The sequence below is a fragment of the Fukomys damarensis genome, unplaced genomic scaffold, assembly GCF_012274545.1.
Source record: "Fukomys damarensis isolate Sample0158 unplaced genomic scaffold, DMR_v1.0_HiC HiC_scaffold_17, whole genome shotgun sequence".
In the NCBI taxonomy this organism is placed as follows: domain Eukaryota; kingdom Metazoa; phylum Chordata; class Mammalia; order Rodentia; family Bathyergidae; genus Fukomys; species Fukomys damarensis.
This window is the reverse complement of record NW_022900929.1, coordinates 6,596,699-6,602,661: the sequence shown is the minus strand read 5'-3', so window position 1 is coordinate 6,602,661 and position 5,963 is coordinate 6,596,699. Positions and strand designations below refer to the sequence as shown.

Here is a 5,963-nt window from a genome sequence, read left to right as displayed (position 1 = left end):
GAGCCATCTGCCTGGTAGACAGGACAGGAGCTCCACCTACTTCTGACCATCTCAGAAGTGTGTGAACCCTGTGCAACATGGGTGTGAACCGATCCATGCACACATGTGTAGGTGAGTATGTGCACCTGTCCCCTACCCCCCAGACACACACACACCATCTCAGGCAGGGATAGACTCTGCACTAACTGAGAGATAAGCAGTGCCCTCCTGCTTCCGGATAAACTCAGACACACGCAGGGCCCCATGGGAGGATGTGATCAGAGACTCCATCTCCTGTAGTCCTGAATTCTGTGCTGAATCGTCTTCAACATGGATGTCAGGAGAACCTCTTTCTCCTGACCTTCGGAGATGTGTGTAGCCAAGGGTCACAGGGAGGATGTGGCCCAGGGCCTCCACGTCACGACGAACTGAAGCCACCTAGAGAAACCTCTGAAATGATATCATGAGCAGCACCAACCCATGTCCTGACCAGATCAGGAATATCCATGGCAGCAGTGCTCACGTGTTCTCAGGAACTCGGGCAAGTTTCGAGCGCTGTACACCCAGGCTGTGAGTGGAAAGCCCCGGATCTGACCTGCTCAGGTGAGTGAGGAAACCTGGAAAATGTAGATGTGACAGGAATCTCACTCCACATCCTGATTGAGTGGGTTGGGGGAGTGGTGCTCTTCATGATGTACGTGTAAGTAGGGTCCTCCACACACCAGGATGCAGTCTGGCATGTTTGGAGCCCTGAACAACAAGGTCATGCATATGTCCCTGCTGCCCTTGTACTGACCATCCGGGGCCCATGTTGCGCTGGGCACGATATGAATGAGAGTGGAGCCCACCCTGTCCTCATCGCTGCAGGGACTTATATACAAGGCCCCTGTAACTGCCGAATGGCAGGATCCCACCACATCTCCAACATTTCAGTTGTGTGGAATCCTGTCCAATGTGCATGTGAGGTGATAGCCTCATATACAGAAAACCTCAGGCATGAGCAGATTCCTGGAAAACACGGACGTGAACACAACTCACCATGTATTTACTTTTCATTTCTTAATGCTGCTTGTACAGTGTGCGTTTCACCTGAGATCCGCATGACGTCACTAACTAGCTGTGTATGGGGTCCTCTCTAATTTAAAAGTGAGCAGGCTGGCTGTATCCCCCTGACCTGTCATCCCTGTGCATGGTGTACATGTGGGGAACCATTTATAATGCTGGTGTGAATCAGCGGCCAAAGGTCCCAACCACATCACCTGTATGTGGGCCTCTAAAAAGAGAACATGGAGACATTCCCCGAGTCATCATCCTGTCTGGAGGGTGGGGCCCTATAAAAAGTGCATGTGAACAGAAACCCAAGTCTATGTCGTGATGTCCTCAGAACTACCTGTATTTATCCTTGTAGAATGTGGATGTACCTAGAGCTCCCCAGGTCGTGACCAACAAGACCATGCACAGAGCCCTGTACAACGTGACTGTAAGTAGAACCTCCCATACCCCACCCATGTCCTGACTATATCAGGCATATACAGAACCCTACATGATGTAAGAGACCAGAACCCTACCCTTGTTCTAAGCATTGTACATGTGCAAGCACCTCTTATCATGTGGATGTGACCAAGGAGTATTGCTGTCCTGACCAGCTCAGGCATACGTGGTACCCTGCACACTGTGATGGTGAGCAGAGCCTACCCCGTGTCCTGGCAACTTCAGCCATTGCTGGTGCCCTGACAACATGAACGTGAGCACAGCCCTTCCACACACTGACAGTCATGGGTATGTGTGGTCCTGCTACAAGGTCAGCACACCCAACATGCCCTGGACACCTGCATCATGCACGGAGCCCTCTACAGGGTAGGTGTGAGAAGAGGCCCACCATTCCCTGACCCTCTCAGGTAGATTTGGATGTGAACAGACCATCCAGTTGTTGTGCTCATCTCATGCATGTGGAGCCCTCTTCACATGGAACATGAACAGAGCAGCCCATTTCCTCAGTGCCTCAGGCATGTGTGGAACCCTCTACAAGGGAATGGTATAGTGCCCCCCAAAAAGGCCAAACAACTCAGGCAGGTGTGGAGCCCTGTACAATACTCTATGTGGGAAGTGCCTTCTAGTATGCAGAAAACCTCAGACAGGTGTAGATTTTCAAAAGGTGGGGCTGCGCATGGTGGCACATGCACATAATCCCAGCACACGGAGGATGAGGCAGGAGGATCGCTGTGAATTCAAGACCAGCCTGGCCTACATAGTGAGTTCCAGATCGGTCTCAACTACATAGTGAGACCGTCTCAAAAAAGAAACAAAAAAACTGGTGATCCTATTTTAAAATACAGAGCTTCATACAACAAGGATGTGAATATACTTGCCAACTTCTGTGATTTCAAAGCTGTGTCCTGCCCTAACAGAAGCAAAAGCACCACATCCTGAAACTCTACAAGTCCTGTACATACCTCTATAAAACGCAGTGAGAAATGTCCCACCACATCTTCAAAACTTTAGGTGTTTGCCCACCCCCTATAATGTTACTTGGGGAACCGCCCCGCCCCACGTCCACACTAGCTCATGCCTCTGTGTGGAGCTGTCTTCAACCTGAATACAGCCAAAGCTCCCAACCTGCAGACCATGACAGGTGTCTGTGGAGGAATCTACTATGTGAATGTGGAATGAAGCGCCCATACACATCTGGACCTGACTACTGAGGGACATGGGAGGATGCTCAACGTACAGGTGAGCAGAGACACCACCCACATGTCCTGACACACTCAGGCATTTGTGTAGATCTGAGTAACACGATCTAAAGAGCAGCCCTCCATGTCCTGCCAATCAAAACATGTGTAGTCCTTCTACAAACCATCTGAGGTCCAAGTGGTGCCTAGTACAACGTGGCCGAGAGTGAAGCCCCACTCTCTCCTACAGACCAGACCTTCACAATGGCCACAAGGCCAGATCTCCACCATCTCAGACCTGTGCGTCCTGCCCATGATCATGGGAGTTGATATCCTCATATACAGAAATTCTCGGGCATAAGTTGAGTTCTCTTCAAAATGGGCATGAACAAGCTCCCCATCTACCCACTTCTCACAGCATAGTGACGCCCGTAGAATGTGTTTATCACTGAGTTTCCTATTTCCTTGATAACAGGATCTGTATGAGCCCTCCATATATAACTGTGAGTGGACCTAGCCCCGTTACCTGACCTGTCATCACAACCAGTCATGTAAGGAATCTTGTACAATGTTAACTTGACCTGTACACGCCCCATGTCTTCATCACATGTGTAGGGACTTGGACAGTGTAATCATTAAACCAGCTGTCTGTTCATCTCGCTGGAAACACTACAATTTTATGAACCTAAACCCCGTGTCTGACTACCTCATGAATGAGTGATATAGGCAGGGACACTCGGCCATGTGCTGAAGACCTCAGGCATTAGTGGAGCCCTATACAATGAGAATGTGACGCAAGACTCTCCATGTCCCTACTCACAGGCATGTGTGGAGCCCTGCACGACTTTGATGTGAGGAGAACTAGGTAACAAGACCAACTCGGTTCTCTGCAGGTCTCTGTTCCAAGGAGGAAGTTATCAGAGCTGTCTATTTCCTGACCACCTCCGCAGGTAGTCAAGCCCTATTTAAACAAGGAGCTGAGCATTGCCCCACTGTTTTGACCACATGGGGCACATGGAGCCCTCTGCAATGAGGTTGTGAGCAGAGCACATCCAGCAGTTCACACACACTGTTACATGGATGGAGTAGAGCCCCGAGTATCCTGCCCATTTCAGAAAGGAGCAGAGACCTCCACAGCATGGATATGGAAGATCCCTTAATGTCGTGACCATCTTCATGGGATGGGGGTCCTTATACAACAAGAAGGTGAGGAGAGTCTACCAATGTCCTGACCCTCTCAGGCGGAGAGCTGTACAGTGAGATGTGAGCAGACACCACCGTGCCCCATCCAAGCATCCAAGTGGTCTTAGCCTTTCCCATGCTGCCCAAGGCTCCCACACATGCTGAATATACATAATATGTGGGAGCCCTCCCTGACCTGGACATGCAGAGAGCCTGCCATGTTCAGACCATCTCAGGATATATGTGAAGCTCTCTACAGTGTAAATGGGAAAGAACCAACCCATTCTTTAACTGAGCTGTGTGTGTGTGTGTGTGTGTGTGTGTGTGTGTGTGTGTATAGCACTGTCCAATGCAGAGGCCAGCAGAGCCTTGGAGTGCCAGGCCCCTATCTAACGTGTGAGCCCTCCACTAGGAGGATGTGAGTAGAGGCACCGAACCACCACATCCTGTTCCTGTTGGTCACATCCCAGCCATTGAATCCACCCCACATGGAGTTCCTTCCAACTCAAGTAGGAGCAGCTCCGGTCCCCGATGTTTGACCACGTCAGTTATGTGTCTCACTCATACATCGGGGATGGGAGCCGAGGCCCCACGCCATGCCCCCACTATCTCAGGTGTGTGAGAAGCCCACTACAGTGACGATGTCTACAGTGGCCAGTCCTGACCATCAGTGTGTGTGGTGCCTGCTAAAATGTGGATATGGGCAGAGGCCTCACGCCTTGGCTGGCTCAAGTGTGTGGAACCCTTGAGAAAGTCACTACACTCAGAATGCCCCATCCTCACCTTCTGAGCCTTTAAGTGTGTGCGAAGGCTTCTACAATGTGGATATGAGCACAGTCGTGCTACACTAGGTCCTGACCATCTCAGGTGTGCGTGAGGGACAATGCACATGTTGATGTATATGGATGTGTTCAGAGCTCCTATATCCGGGCCATCTCAGGGGTGTGTGAGTGGCTCTAAAACATGGTATGACTAGAGCCCCCTACATCCTGACATCACAGGCGTGTGTGGAGTGTTCTACACTGCAGAGAGGAGCAGAGATCTCCACTCACTGAGTTTAACCATCCCGTGTGTGGAACCCCATCTGTGATTTCAGTACACTCCACCCTATCCTCAGAGCAGTCGTGTCTGCAGCCTTCTACAACATGGATGTGAGCGGAGGCCCTGACCATCATCACATGGACTGGACTCACTACAACATAGAAGTGAGCAAAGCTCCCCCAGCCCAGATACCTAAGTTATGTGGACAGCCCTGTCAAAATGGGTGCGAACCGAGATACCAGGGCTGATAGGTCAGGCACGTGGGGGCCCCTCTGCCAGGTCACTCTCTTAAGTGGGTTGGGAAACCTCATCAAGGTGGATGTTAGCAGAGCCCCTCCTGTGCTGGCCTTCAGTAGGGACATGGGAAAGGACAGCATAAAAAAGGGAAATGTTTACACAGACAGCAAACAACCTCTGTCAACACAATTTAGCTCATGTCACAGTCTAAGCCCTGACTGCTATACTGCCCTGTGTAACAAGGCATTTTTGCATTTTTATATCACTAGGGACAAATAAAGGAAATCCATACTCATCTGGGCAAAGTCAACTCAGGACCAGAGTGAGATTCGCTTTCCAGTCACTCAGTAAATGCACAGCTCTGCGGGGCACACAGGGCCCGCGGTGGAGAAGATTATTAGAAGACTAACAGGACATGTGGCTCTGTCCAACGGGTCACAATGCATGTCACTGGTAAAACAGTCAGGCACAAATGCGGCAAAGTTACCTGCTCGAGGTGACTCCCTGTGGGAATAGGCCTGGCTGAATCTAAATCTAACAACTCCAGATTTGGTGGACTGGCACCAGCAAGTGCCACTCAGACATCTGCAGTGAAGCACTATGGCAACTTCGTATGGCAAAGCCTCCCTACCCTGAGCAGGACAGGGTCGAAACTGCTGCCTTTACTGAAAAGTACATATAAGTCGGGAAGGCTAAATAGGGTTCACCACAGTACCGAAATTTGAAATGCATCCTAATGAGATAATTGACAATGAGAAACAGGATGAAAAGGGTAAAGGTATAGGGAAATGGGAAGGATAGTGGAAAAATTAATAAGGGAAAAGAAAAAAATATGAGAAAATGAAAAAATGGAAA

At 50.0% G+C, this 5,963-nt stretch overlaps 1 long non-coding RNA gene across 1 annotated transcript; it reads left to right on the top strand.

Moving 5' to 3' along the window:
• The first annotated feature begins 524 nt into the window (after positions 1 to 524).
• Positions 525 to 5,431, top strand: LOC104867456. Its single transcript, XR_781763.2, has 4 exons — positions 525 to 582; positions 1,388 to 1,459; positions 4,927 to 5,035; positions 5,378 to 5,431. It is a non-coding gene; the product is annotated as an uncharacterized LOC104867456 (long non-coding RNA).
• The last annotated feature ends 532 nt before the right edge of the window (positions 5,432 to 5,963 follow it).